Raw genomic sequence first — 15,350 nt, 5'->3', positions numbered from 1 at the left:
AGTACAACTTCCTGTTTTTCCTTTGATCTCTTTCCATAAAGGCAATATTATCTTTTAAAAAATTACTTCTCTGTATAATATGTGTCTTTACTCCCCTCTTATGAGGAGAAGCGTTTGGCTTCGAAATGCCCTGGCCTGAAGAGGTTTCCCTATCCAGAAATATTATAATCCCTTTTGAACTGATAGCATAATAAAATTTTATTGTAAATTTTTTTATCCTTTTGTTATCTTAACTTAGTCTATAAAATTAGTTTGTATTTTTAAATGTATTTATAATGTATTTTTAACCACATCTACAAACTCCCATTCTTATCTGAATTGTCTATTAGTCAGACCAGAGGTACAATACAAGGGACTCACCAGAGCCACCTTATGCTTGGCCTTGTTTTCTGACTAGGACATTGAACACCATTCCCCTATTCCCTATTTTAAATTTCAATCTTTCTCTCAGAAATTGAGAAAGTTAGGTTTGCCTGCATGGCACTTGTGCTCACATGACATTTGGGCCGGTCTTGTCTGAGAGGTTGAGAGAAACTGATTGACAGTTTGTCAGGCTGCTGTTTCCGACTGACAGTACAGTAGCCCTAATTCTTTGGTAATGCTTAGACTGACTGCTCTGTCATCATTTGTATAATATCAGGATAGTTGTAGTGCCATGCCGTGCATAGAAGGACCCTGCTGCTCTATCTGGTGGGCTTTCACAATATCACAACTTCTAGACAAGACTCGGCTAATGGGCTACTGTGTGTATACTTGGTGTCAAAACCAGCCCACTTTGCTCAACGCTCTTCCCCTAAACTGACATTAAATAAAAACGTAATGAAATGACAACCCAAACAAATATCACGATAAAACCAGATAACCACCCAAACAAAACCAATTTGCCTCCGCCCTTGAGGGAGGCTCACTTTCACAAATATCCGTGGGGTTAGAGGCAATATAGATGATGTAGAGTCTTACTTTTTAGTAAACTTCCTGGATATCTTAGCATTGAGTGAAAGAACCCCACACTGTTCAATCCCCTGTAACTACTTTAACATTACAGAATACCCCCCTCTTTGCTGTAAGGACTCTGATAAATAAATGCACGGGCTTGGAATAGCACCCTCCCTTAAACTAGAGAGAAAAATCTTGAATCGGATGACCAGGTTTTTATGTGCTTTCAACTAACATTTCATCACTGCGTTAGTTACTTATATTTTCTCTACCGTTTTTCCTCAAGTCAGGATTGTACCCTAATCGATCATGTCTCTGATAGTATAGATGCAGCACTCTCCTTGGATAGTAATGCCCAAATACATGTGTTTGATGACTTTAATGTCCACCATAATAATTGGCTTGGTTTCTCAGGTTACACAGATGCAGCTGGATGCTCCACTTATAGCTTCTCTATAGCCCATTCCCTCACACAAACAGTAAGGTTTCCAACTGGTCTACCAGATCGTGAACCTCAGCAGGCTTCACTTCTAGACCTATTCCTCACCACAGTACCTGAGGATTGTGTGACTAATGCCCACAGTTCACTTGGAAATGCAGACCACCTAGTGGTATTAGTTGACATCAGATTTAAATCCCAACCTCAAGGTGAGAAACCATTACTCAAAACAACAAGGTACTACAACAAGGCTGACTGGGAAACCCTTAGAAAACACATCCGGGATGCCCCATGGACCAATATTTTCTCTCTTCCTGCTGAACATTGTGCCAATGAGAAAACTGAATGGTGCAAAGTGAGCATTGAAGCACATGTTCCCACACAGAAGTAATATAGCAAGTAATTATAGCAAGCCCCAACTCACATTCATAGTTCACTACAGATTGTGCAGTTGCCATTGCACAAAGACAGCATGCATTCCACCGGTTTGTACATCATAAGTCAGATACAAATAGGCAAAATTCATAAATGCTAGAAATCATTGTAAGGGAGAAATAGCAAAAGGCAAAAGAAAGCATATTGGAATAATCAGGGAACACATAGAATTGCAAAAGATAAGATTTCTGAAAAATCTATAATAGTGTAGTGAATAAATGGCAATCAGCAATTCCCCCACTGAGCAACAGCCAGAAGTTTGCATGCACGGCAATGGAATATGCTTGCCTGGCAATTCGCCTCCAACTTCACCTTAGAGCCAACAAACAAATTTCCCTATGCGGACTGAAACCACATTAGATGATGTAAAAATCACCCCTTCTCATGTTCGCAATATCATAACAAACTTAGACACCTCAAAGGCCTGATCTCATCCCTGCTATACTAATTAAGAAATGTTCAGCTGAGCTAGCCCCTATACTTTCCAAGCTCTACAATAAATGCTTTGCTGAATCTTGCTTCCCTAACAGCTGGAAGATGGCCTCTGTGGTATCAGTGTACAGTAATTCTGATGAAAGAACAATCCCTCTCAATTATCGCACCATTAATCTCTTCCCCCTCTTCATTAAAATCTTTGAGACCTTAATTAATCAAGCACTAGTTCACCACCTTGCAAAAGTAAATCTTCTCTCTGACAAACAGTATGAATTTAGGCAATGTCGTTTTACTGCAGATATTTTAACATTCATCTCTGAAAGCATTTACCATGTACTGGATAAGGTGGGCAAATATATCTAAGCCTTTGACAAGGTCTGACACAAAGAGCTGCTAATGAAAATTAAATCGTATGTTAAACTGGACGTATACTAAATATAATTAGATCCATCTTAAACAATAGAAGCATACAGGTTTTCACTGACAGACGTACATCCCAGCATAACATTAATGCGGAAGTGTCTCAGGGGTTGATCCTTGGGCCATTATTATTCCTGATATTCATAAACGACCTCCCTGATAATATTGTGTCCGAGATGGTACAATGCTCTATAACATGCACGAGGGAAGAATGGATGTACATAATTCTAAGACATTGGCAGAATCGTTAGAAAATGACCTTCAGACCATTATGGAATTGTGCCGCAAATGGATGGTAACATTTAATGCTAGTAAAACTAAGTTGCTCTCCTTTAACAATAACCAAACGCCTCTCCAACCACCTATATCCATGACAAATAGCACCTTACCTGAGAATTCTACCTTCAAACTCCTCGGCCTAATATTTGTAGGCAATATAAATTGGAACAAATACGTAGAGGACATTGAAAAGACTGCTGCAAAGAAGGTGGATCCCTCTATCAAGCTAGAACATTGTTCACACCTGAGAGTATCCTGGTTGTCTACAAGGCCACCATTCGCCCATGTATGGAGTATCGTTCCCACATCTGGGCTGGTGCCTCTACCGCTAGTCTCGCCTTCTTGGATAGGCTTCAAAAAAGAGTCTTCAATCTAATCCCACTTTGTCAACTAAGCTCCAGCGCCCGTCCCATCGCTGCAATGTTGCATCTCTATACTTGTTTTACAAATATTTTAACAGTGCAATATTTTAATGGAGTTGGAGTCGGACTTTTACCATCCAACTCCGCAACCCTGGTATTAACAACAGGGTCGACAGGATATACTATAAATAGATTCGGTATTCGTACGGAGTATTAAACATTTAAAATAAAAACGTTGTTACTTTCTTTTTACAAATGGAGTCATAAAGTACTAAGGCCCAAAAGCCACTCAGGGATAAGGGTTAATGAGTGTACGGTAGTCAATGGGAAAATATTGTAGTAATCGTTACTAGTGGAAATTTGGTAAATTGGATTACTTAAGGGGATGGCTCATCAAGAACTTGTTTACGTTGGACTTGGAAAGCAGGAAAACAGAACCGAGTTCTACAGGCTGCAGTTCTAAGAAAGAAGCTTTGTTCATGGAATCTACGTTTAGGTTTAGGCACAGATAAAGAGTAGGGAAATTATTGATAGTTGTTTCAGTTCGACGAGTGTATTTTGTGAAAGTCACGCAGGAGGGGGCCATAGATTGGAGCTCAGACGAAAGATTGGAGCTGCCATGAAAATAATGATAAAGCAGAGTCAGGCTTGCAACGTCTCTTATGTGAGAAATACGTTGCAGGGAAGAGAAAAAGGCAACCCCACTAGGCTACGAAGTTTATTTTAGAACTGTCAATGCAGGATAAGTTGCTTCTGACCAGATGTGGCAAAAGTACTCTATTCTTGGACGTACTTGGCAGGTAGAGAATTGCATAAGCAGTAAAATACCTACTGGAATGGTAGAACGATCCCATCATTTTTCCAGCAGCCTTGGCAACGGACTTGATGTACGTGTTTCATCTCAGATCAGGCGTAAAGGTCAGGCCAGAAGCTTGTCAAAATATGGACCTCCCCAAGACGAGAACCATTCATTTCAATTGATGCCAGTCGGGATCAGAAGGTTGATGATGTAAAGATAGAATCTAGGTTTTAGATGCATTAAAATTAACCATTTTCTCTATTGCATCACGTGCTCAACGTAGAAGAAAGAGAATCAGAGAGAACTTGGTCGTTTCCGACCTTTGAAGGGTTGCCATAGATGGTGCTTTTAACAATTGTGAAATTTTGACTATAAGATACTAACAAATAATTAACTTTACAAATTAAAACGTTTAAGCATCGAGCACTACAATTAAACTTGAAACATTGTTTTTTTTAATTTGATTTTTAATTTTTTCTGCATCAGGGTAAAGAACTTGTCCTGAGACTGGTAGCATTACTAGTACTTCAATAAATAAAGAATCGAACAAAATCAGTTGTTATATAATCAAACGAAATAAAGTCTTACATCCGATTGTTATTTAGTCAGCATTGTAATCCAAGCGTTATTTGTGCAATTTAATGTGAATTAATTTGAATGGCACGTTTTATTTGCTGCAGATGCGCTTTGGGGCTATTATTATATAAAAGTTATGAATTATTTATAGCTTTAATTACATTGACACCACTATCTTAATGATCGAGTATGTGACTGTATTGTGTGACGTATTCATGTTTACTACTCTGTACTCTACGAGTCGAACTAGTTTCCTCCGAAGGAGGAAGTTTACTGGGAGTGAAAAATTTACAAGCAATCCCCAAGTGTTATGTATATCCCTGTTGGGGGAAATTGCGTTAGGGTATTGCAGCTCTTGGGCGGAGGTCTCGACGTTCTACTACATAGAGCGCATGTTATTACATTATGTGATCGATCTGATACTGACCACGCTTAATGTTGATTAACTTTTCGGATATATTTAATACTTTTCAGAAATGAAAGAAAAAACGTTAGAACTTCAGTAATAATTGATGTATTCTCAAAATTAAAGGTGCATCAGCATGTTGTTAAATAAAGAGCAGTCAAAAAAGCCGCTGATAAATGTGTTTTTCTTTTCGTTTTGTTTCCATCATTTATCAAGGCCTGGAGATCATTCGAGAATAAGAGTTAATGAGTGTAAGGTGGCCAGTGAAACAACAGCGTGATAATCGATTGTGATGGAAATTGGGTAGAATTTGATTATTTAAGAGGACAACTCAACAACAACTTCTTTGCATTTGACTTCAAAACAACCATGTTGTAGTCAGCTGGAAAGCAGATCTACAGTAAAGAATTCCCCAGGAAGGCAGTTTTAGGAAAGAAACTTTGTTCGTAGAATTTGCATCTAGATTTAGGCTCATGTGGAGGAAATTGTTGATAGTGTTTGTAAGTAGACAAGTATTTGTTGTAAATGTTTTCCATGAAAGATGGCATGAGTTGAAGCTGAGTCGAATACCGATAGATCAGAGATTGACTTACAATGTCTCTTTTGTGAGAAAGGCGGTTGTAAGCATGAGAAATGGACATCACCAATCAAGTTTCGAAGCAGGAAAGGGTGCTCTGAGCAGTGCTTCCCCATATGTTGCCAGTATTCCATTTAAAAACATTATCCTAAATAATATTTTACCCGCTTGTGTTTTACCTCTCTGTTATAAGACGGCTTGAATCAGAATATATTTCGTTGTTATTTTTATTTTTTATATTAATATTCGTATTAACAGTATTGACTGTTCATGTATCATCATGCACGTTGTTTTTTTTTATCTGTTTTTTTTTTTCTCCGAAGGAAGGAAAAAAGATGAGTTCATAACTTTCTCAGGTGTAAATAACATTTTACTGCTAATTTCATTTCAAAGGATTCAAAAACGTTTGTATAAGTTATGGAAAGCTGCCAACATTGCTGCACTCTTTAGAATGATATGTGCTGCTGCTGCTGCTGCTGCTGCTGCTGATGATGATGATGATGATGATGATGATGATGATAGTAGCAGAATTTATTATGAAGCGAACGGTTAACAGAATATTTTGTGGTTTGGAAGAAACAGCTTACCTTGTATAATCATGTTTATCGGCTATTTTCACTTGTTGAGTATTTTATTCCAACCTTCAGGTGTTACATGATAAGGGCTGCTACCTTTTCATGTAAGTAAAGACATAGGGAATTAGTTAAATGTAAATATAAAATAGGATAGTCAAGTATTCGAACTTGCGAAGCCAGACTGGGAATTGAGAATTCCAATCATAAATTAAAATAAATGCAGATGTTACATGATAAGGGCTGCCCCCTTTTCATGTAAGTATAAAAATAGAGAGATTTAGTTAAAATGAAAATGAAATAGAATAGACGAAATTCGAACCTCGTAATTTAGGTTTAGAAATAGATTACGAGAGAGAATTAGCAAATGGAATGTGAAAACAAACCATTGTTTAGCTTAGAGATAAAATAGTTTCAAGAAAAGAATGTGCATTGTCAATTCTGTTATGAACATTCAATTGAAGAATGCAACTATAAGATAATTTAATAAACATCTTTTTAACATATTGGAAAATAGGTTACTGGGAATATAGGTTAAAATTCCTTTTGTAAACAAAGGAAAAAGTTTGGACACGCATTTCCAGAACACGTGAAAGAAGACACATGTTTTAACATGTGTATGACGTCATGGAAAATGAGAAGTTCTCGATATTGTTAGAAACTTTAGAGTTAAGCAAGGAGAGAAACTGAGAGAGAGTCTGAGAGAGTCTGAGGACGACAGACGACAGTCCAGACATGGGATTCGAACGTCTAGAAGCGAGACGGTCACTTTTGAAACTTAGAATGTGAAGCTTTGAATTCTTGACTCAGAAAACCACGACCGGTCGGGAGAAGAAATAAACCCATCATGTGTTTTTATAAACGTCGTCTTTGTGTTGTAATTCTACCAAAAGGTAAAGTGAAAATTGTTATTATATGTCTTGTATATCATGTGTTTTAAAATGTCTTTACATACACGTCTCGACATCTCTACAATGTGAACACTAAGACTGTCTGAACACTGTTTCATCACTCAAAGAGCTTCTATTACACTTCTAAGTATGAACATTTTATATATATGAATCTCGTCATAACACGAACAATCTCTCAACAACATCTCTCTCACTAAGACTCTCTAAGACTCTCACTATCAATAAGACCTAACAATAACAGTAACAACAAGAAATACGAACAATAACAATAATACTAATAATGAACTATATAACACAGAATGCTATTGAAACTAAGGGATGTGGAATTGCCATTGTTTAGCTCACACAAAATAGTTAGATATCTGTTTATTGAAAAAGGAGTGTAATGATGAATTTTATTTCTTATAAAAATGAAAATTAAAATAAGGAATTTAAAAACGAACACTGGAAACTGTTATTGGTGAAGTAAGTTACGAAAATTAGGTTAAAGGGTCAGCTTTGCAAGAAACATGTGAATAATAATGCATGCTTAAACATGGAGGCATATCATGCCATGTGTTCTGAGAGGCACGTGCTTCGTCATGCAGTGACGTCATGAGTTATGAAGTTAGATAAGTCAGAATGAGAATCAGAGTTAGAAGGTGAGAGAAGAGAGAAGGAATCAGATCAGTGAGATCAGAGAAGCAGAGTAGATCAAACCGATTCTCCGTTAGAGTCAAGGCTCCCTCTGGAAGCGAGAGGGTTTGAGATGACCATGTAACAACTTTGAATCCCTGAAATACAAAATCATGTCCGACCGGTCGAAGAAGAAATAAACGTATCGTCATGTGACTGCCGTCTTGTGTTGTGTCATTCTACCAAAACAAAGGTAAAGTGAAAGTGTGTTTATAAAATTGTACAACTTTCAAAACGTAAATGTCAAACGCACTCTCGGTCTATCTATCAAGATATTCAAAAATCTCTTCTAGTTGAATTACAGGCTTGGCTCTCTTGTAGTAGTATGTACCTGTCTGTCTCGTTATATATAAGAACTGTCTCTCTTTCTCTCTTTATATGTACCCTGTCTCTCATATATACAGAACTGTCTCTCTTTATATATACCCTGTTTATGTCTCCAATATGCTATCTCGACAAACATGTCTCCATCTCTCAACAATATGAACACTCACAATGAATATATATAATATGAGCATCTCTCAACACTCATCACATCATCACTCTAAGACTCTTACTAACATAAACAACAACAAATAGTTAAGCCGTCATCTAATTAAGAACAACGTAACATACTCTCATATTTGGTACCTTCTAAAATAACATTCACAACGTAACACAGGTAATATCTGGTCATCAGGAGAGAATATGCACCATTTCACGTCTTCCTTCCAACGGCTTTTTTCAAGTAGCATCACTGCTCACTGATGTGAAGCCCCGTTATATGAATTACATTTAAATCAAATGAGCTGTTCAGTACAATCAAAACTCATTGTCCATTTTGATAACGTTGGAAAAGTTGAAACCTTCAGTCCAACCTGACAACAACCCCGTAAGTTCACAATGTCAATAGAAAGCTTCTCCATGGCACACATGCTATACATTTTTTAATGGAAATCGCTCCAGACAAGGCGTGAAGCCACCTAATGTAAGGAGATAACAAAAGAAAGACAGATGATTATAGCTAAGACAGAAGATGCCTATTGGCCTTAATCTCGAAAAGACCAATGTTAACAGTAGGGAGGAAAGCAGTCAGCAGGAAGCGAGCTCCACAAGTTTGCCATTCTTGGAAAAGAAGCTACAGGAATAGGAAGCTGTATTACAATGAGATATCAAAACAGCGAACTGATGGAGACCACTAGACCAATGAGTCAAACGAGCCGCAATAAAAGAAGCAGAGAATAGCTTAGACAATTCTGATTAACACATGCAATAATAGTATTTATGGAAAAGACTGAGACTAGCAACATCACATTTGTGAAAGATAAGTTGCAGAGAAGATAGAATGGGACCAATTAAATCGCGGATATATTTCTGAACCCTATCAAGAACTCTCAAATGAGACAGAGATTTACCAGCCCAAATACAAGAACAATACTTGTCTGATAGTAGATTTGTCGAGATAAAGAATAGCATAAGGTGTCAGAAAGTGTTTAGAACAACAGAGAAAATCTACTTTATGAGAACAGAAAGAGCAATGGATTTAACATATATATTCCTAGAAAGACTTGATGAGAAATAAAGACCAAAAAGTTTCAGGTCACTATATAGCAATTAGTTATTCTTAATGGTTGCGGCATCTATTCCGTTATACTTAAGTCTGCAGCAAAGAAGATGGGTCCCCTCTACCGTGCTTTAAAATGACTCACACCTGAGAGTATTCGGTATCTCTAAAAAGCCACCATTCGACCATGTATGGAGTATTGTTGCCACATCTGGGTTGGTATATCTACCATTAATCTATCCCTATTAGACAGGGTCTGAAAGAAAGGTCTCTAATCTAATAGGTTCCACACTATCAACCAAGCTCTAAACCCTGTCGCATCACCACAATATTGTGTTCTTGTAACTCCTTTGCAATGGACTGTGCTCTGACAAACATTGCACTTGTACACCTTTGACTTACATACAAGCAACAAACCCGTATAGCAGCAAAATCACACCCCTTCGATGTATAAGTCCCTAGATGCTGGAGAGCCTTCTACTCTAGTAGTTTCTTTCCTCGGATTACAAAACTTTGATTTTTTCTCCCTGTTTTCTGCTTCCATGACTTTACTAACATTTAGAAGTTTTAATGTAATGTGAAAAAACATCTCGCACATCTCTTCACATGGTTCCTTATAGGCATTATCTCAAATAGTAGTGTTATCCATTGGGACCCTACACCAAAAAGTTACGATTAACGTCAGTATAAATTTTAGTGAGGGCCACATTCGTACATGTCAGGATAAATCAGAAATGTAAACTCTAGATAAAATTTGTTAGAAATACGGGTGTCAAACGATATGAAGATAGAGATGACGTCACGCGTTCGAACGAGAAAGAAAGAGTTTTTGGTCAGTCACTTTCGGGAAGTGGTACGGACGATGCCTCTGTCCGTCTTCCTCTCTCAATTCCCAAGTTTCCAAAAAAAGTTAAGAGGTTGATAATTAATTAACTACGTAGTCTCCTTCCTCCAATGAGTAAACTCACTCTCTAAATAAAACCTTTGAAATCTCAGCAAGTCTCAATTGTGTTTCATGCACAAGTACTCTAGCTAGTCTTGTTTGTCCAACGAGACAGATGAATCAGTCAACAACACACGGAGAGAAGCGACGATAGAAAATAATGAATGACCAGCACACGTACACGTCTGCACAAGACATTTATTCTATTGTTTTCTTGACTGTTTACGATCGAAAATAGAACATAATTTTTCGTGAGCGAGAACGAACATGTGCAATTTGATCGCTCACAGATGAGAACGAATGTGTGCAAGTCATCATCATCATGCAGTCTGTCAGTTGGGGCCTCAGTGCTGTATCCCTCAGTGTTGGCGTAGTCTCACTCCATCGCTATAGGACTTTCCACCTTGGCTCCAAACTTGCGCAGTTAAGGTGCATTATTTGTTGCACATCAGATAGACACCCTCTGAACCTCCAATGCTCATGTTCAGTCGAGTGAACCCACGATGACTGACAGCGGAGGAGGCTGCAGCTTTTGGCCGAAAGTAATCTGAGTGAGGTAGATAGTCGCCCTATCGTGTCCGCTACAACGCCTTTTCTTCTGAATGACGTTTCATAGCCTTTTAAGGAAAACTGCAAGGCAGCAGTAGGATTTGAAGTCAGAGGTCCCATTTCTTAGCCTTTTGCTGTGATAAGGCCCACAAGGCAGTAGTGTTTTATTTTGGGGTTGGATTCCCCTAGTCTTCGCCCAACCAAGGGCACTCACAAGACAGTGGGGTGGGGGTTGGTAGTGTGGCAGCGCATGTCCACATATCGGTGGGCTATAACGCACTACCTCTGGGGTCCCCTACTACTCCGAGATCTCCTACAAGTTTAGCCTGGGGCCGCAAGGCCCCCAGTTACCGTGTGTGGCCAACATGGAGGCAATGTAGAAGTCTTGATGATGGAGAGGCTATGTACTGGCAGGGAAGACTTATGCATAGTTGTTCCCCTTTCACCGTGAGGTTAGCCAACAGTGTTAGCTGAAAGCGAGAAGGCATGCAAGCATGACCTTAACACTACCTTATACCTAACACACTAGACGTATCACATCCCCCTGCCGGATTAAGAATCCAAACACACACACATGCGCAAGTACGTCACTACGAAAACGCCCCTGTATGAAGTCACGTTTAACGTAAAATGTTATAGTAGCCCTTATATCTAAGTAGTAATATGCCTTATTTGAGGTGAACAAGATTAATATAAAATCAAAATTCAAGTCACTATTCAACATGTATACATATCATGGCTGTGGCAAAGCGCAGTATGAGGTCGTGTCTTAATGTCATTCACGAAGGGAATGACGTCATTTGAGTTTAGCCTTTCCCCCAAATGAATGCAGAGCTGCCAAATGCGAGCCACAGATAACAGTTGGCCTTTCTCCACCCGCGGAGTCTATAGATAAACAGGGGCTATTCTTGTGATTCGATCCTGGATCGTTTATTTTATTTTATTATTATTAGTTTTTTTAAAATCTCGCAAACGATATCTAATCAGGTGAGAAAACAGTCCTCGTTTTCTTCGCAGAAATGAATGGCGAAAAGCAACAACAACGGGAAGGGAAAAGAGAAAAAGCAACGAACGTAAAAATACATTACGTTTCTAAATTTTTGAGATGAGGATTCGTTATTCGTATTATTTAGAATCGCAAGGACCAGTGGCGCAGTGCCGTGGTTAGAGTACTTAGAAGAAAATTAACTGCAAAATTGATGTTTTTCTGGAGGTTGCAAGTTCAATTCTTAGTGTGGGCGACCGAAAAATACAATTACCAATTACTTAGGTCTTCTATCCAGTTATGGCTGACGGAAGAGAACATGCTACACCCGTGAAGTAAATAAAGGATTTAGCTGGGAATTCCATCTGAGTTCGACAGAAACATTCCCGAGTTCGACAAGATACATCTGAAGAAGGTCAGGAGTTATATCGACCTAAACGTTATGAAAATGACACTTAAGATGAGACCAGTTGTCCGAAGAATCCAAAAAATACGTAAAAAAAATTTTTTTTTAATATTTTACTTCTGTTCTAGAATAAATTCTGGAAAATGATACGACGTATATATTAAATATATTAGGTTGGTAACTAATTTACCGCCATTTTTCTTAAATTTAAATTCATATTTAATAAGTTTCAAAATAATTAACTAATAATATTATTCTCATTTGTTGTTTACAACTTATTCCTAACATTTAATAAGATTCTTAATAATATAATTGTAAGAAATCAAAACGCCAAAATATATAAAGGCACATTTTTCCTTAGTCCGACATTTTATTTTATGGATCTAAGAATAATCAGTAATTAAATTAACTATAAATATTCATATATATTACAAATTAATTCAAAATAGAATACTACCCCCCTAAAAAAAAGGACGGTTTCGAAAAAATTTTAAACACAATAGATTCGAAAAATAGAAAATAAAACGGCGGAAATTTTGTTACCACTCCCTACCTCTTCATACACACACACACACACACACACACACACACATATATATATATATATATATATATATATATATACACACACACACATATATATAAATATATATATATATATATATATATATATATATATATATATATATTGCATTGTAATGCTAGTTCTGTACAGTTCTAGCAGGTCTACTTTCTCAAGCTTTGCCTTCTGTCTGTGAGAAGGAGTTTGTTTATTGCTAATCACCAGAGATACCCCTGCTGAGGAATGCCGAAGGTGCTGCACTGCAATGCTGCATATACATCTGTTGCAGAGTGCTTCTCCTCTTGTGCGCTGACTTTTCAAATCCAGTTTCCGACCTTTGTATCATATTTCTCGCAGTGGGGAAAAATAAATACCTACATGCATCTCTATAAGACTCGGTCGGTTGGTCAGTCACACTTCCTTCAGACAAAGCGCAATTTATACGCGCTTCAGGACATCTACGAAATTTTACGAATGCTTCTAACAAGCGACATAAAGCGATAAAGGCGCGCACGATTCTTTCTCGTGATTGCAAGTGAACCCAACACTGTTGCCGGCAAATGAATTCGGTAATGTTAGAAGCGTCGTCTTTCCTGGATTACGTGTTTATCGTTCTTTTCATTTAGAAATGTCTGTTCAGCTTAGACGCTGAGCAAATAAAAGTAAGAAAAGGGAAAATGGTGTAAGCAAGCGGATGAATAGACACGAAAAACACACACAAAAAAAACCCCAAACAAACGTCGCAATTGTTAACATTTTGTGATAGAAAAATATTTGACTGTTTTATTGCACGTCCTCATCTACGTTATGCGAGATTAGTTTTAACAACGGTGGTAGTGTACGTATATAACAGACAGATGGAGTAGGTGATAGGAACATACACTCTCTACCCCCATTCTCTCTCTCTCTGTCTCCATATATATATATATATATATATATATATATGTATATATGTATATATATTATATATATGTATATATATATGTATATATATATATGTATATATACGAGCAAACATTTAATAAAACGTGTTAAAAAACACTTTGAAAAAGAGTTAAAAACATATTTAATCTGAAAAGGAAACACTTGATAAGTGGATAGTCCTTAATCCGCGGAGTTTCGAAGAAATACTTTCCTTCTCATCACAGGGTATGAATTAGCAAAATCCGGGATCGGATCAAATATGTTTTTAACTCTTTTTCAAGGTGTTTTTAACATGTTTTATTAACTGTTTGCTCGTATTATAAGCTCTATCTCCTATTTGGTTTTATCGAGCTTTTACATCTGGCTGAGATAACTTTATAAATATTAATTCTTTAATATTTATAATATATTTTAGTTTTACCATCTTAGATCAATTTGGTAAATTTAATTGTAATTTTTATTATATATATATATATATCTATCTATATATATATATATATATATACATATCTAATAGAGGGAATTAGACCTGGAGTCTAAAGAGTAAAGTTTATGTTAATGCATTAATACTTTAAAAGAACAGTGCTCATAAGCAGCACGGAACAAAGGAATTTAAAAGCTAACCCTCTCCAAGCACTTAACAACAAATAAAAATCAAATAGATAAACCGAAGTATAGCCCCTCCCCGCCTCCCAACCTAAGCGAACACCCAACAGGTCAAGAATACTTATGAAGAAATCATCTCACCAACGAGGCGCCATCAACCTAAACCTTAGGGCTCGAAATTTAAAGTAACCCCCTCCTCCTACCTCCACAAATCTCCCTCCCCCTCCATGTATCCCTATGCCCTCAGTCACACCAGAGATGAACTTCCCAGACCCCCCCACAGCCACCTAATGCCCTTAAACTCCAAAACTAAAACATTACCGACATACCAAGCACCCCCTCCCACCTCCCCTTGTTCCTTTCCTCTTTTTCCGCTTTTCTCTCGCACCCCTCCCCTGACACCATTCACTCTTTCATTTCACCATAAACGAACATTTCTGTAAAAGTCTGAGGAAGCTACATGACGGCAAAAAAAACGGTCGTGTAGCCGAAACAATAATGTAACTTAACAGAAAAATACGGTAATAAAAAATAAAACGCATATATATATATATATATATATATATATATATATATATATATATATATATATATATATATATATATATATATATATCTTTTCTTGTGTGCCATGGTGTCGTCTGGCTGCGTGGTTGAATATTATAAATCCAGTGGTGAGCGTTGTCAAAACGTGAATGTGCAGTATTTAAGAAAAGAAAAAAATATATATATTGTATTGTTTTTTTTTTTTTTTAAATATCCTGATGAAGGCTTTTTAAGCCGGAAAAATGAATTTTTTTTTAAATTTTGAATTTCTTTTCTTAAATACTACACATTCACGTTTGGACCACGGTCGCCACTGGATTTACAATATTCAACCACGCAGCCAGACGACACCATGGCACATAGAAAATAAAAAATAACAAATATATATTGTATTGTCTTTAAAAAATATCCTGATGAAGGCTTTTTAAGCCGAAAATCGAAATTTTAAATCTTTGTAATCTTAC

This window comes from Euprymna scolopes, chromosome 11, assembly GCF_053919585.1.
Source record: "Euprymna scolopes isolate OS-2025 chromosome 11, ASM5391958v1, whole genome shotgun sequence".
Lineage (NCBI taxonomy): Eukaryota > Metazoa > Mollusca > Cephalopoda > Sepiida > Sepiolidae > Euprymna > Euprymna scolopes.
This window is presented reverse-complemented; position numbering follows the sequence as displayed.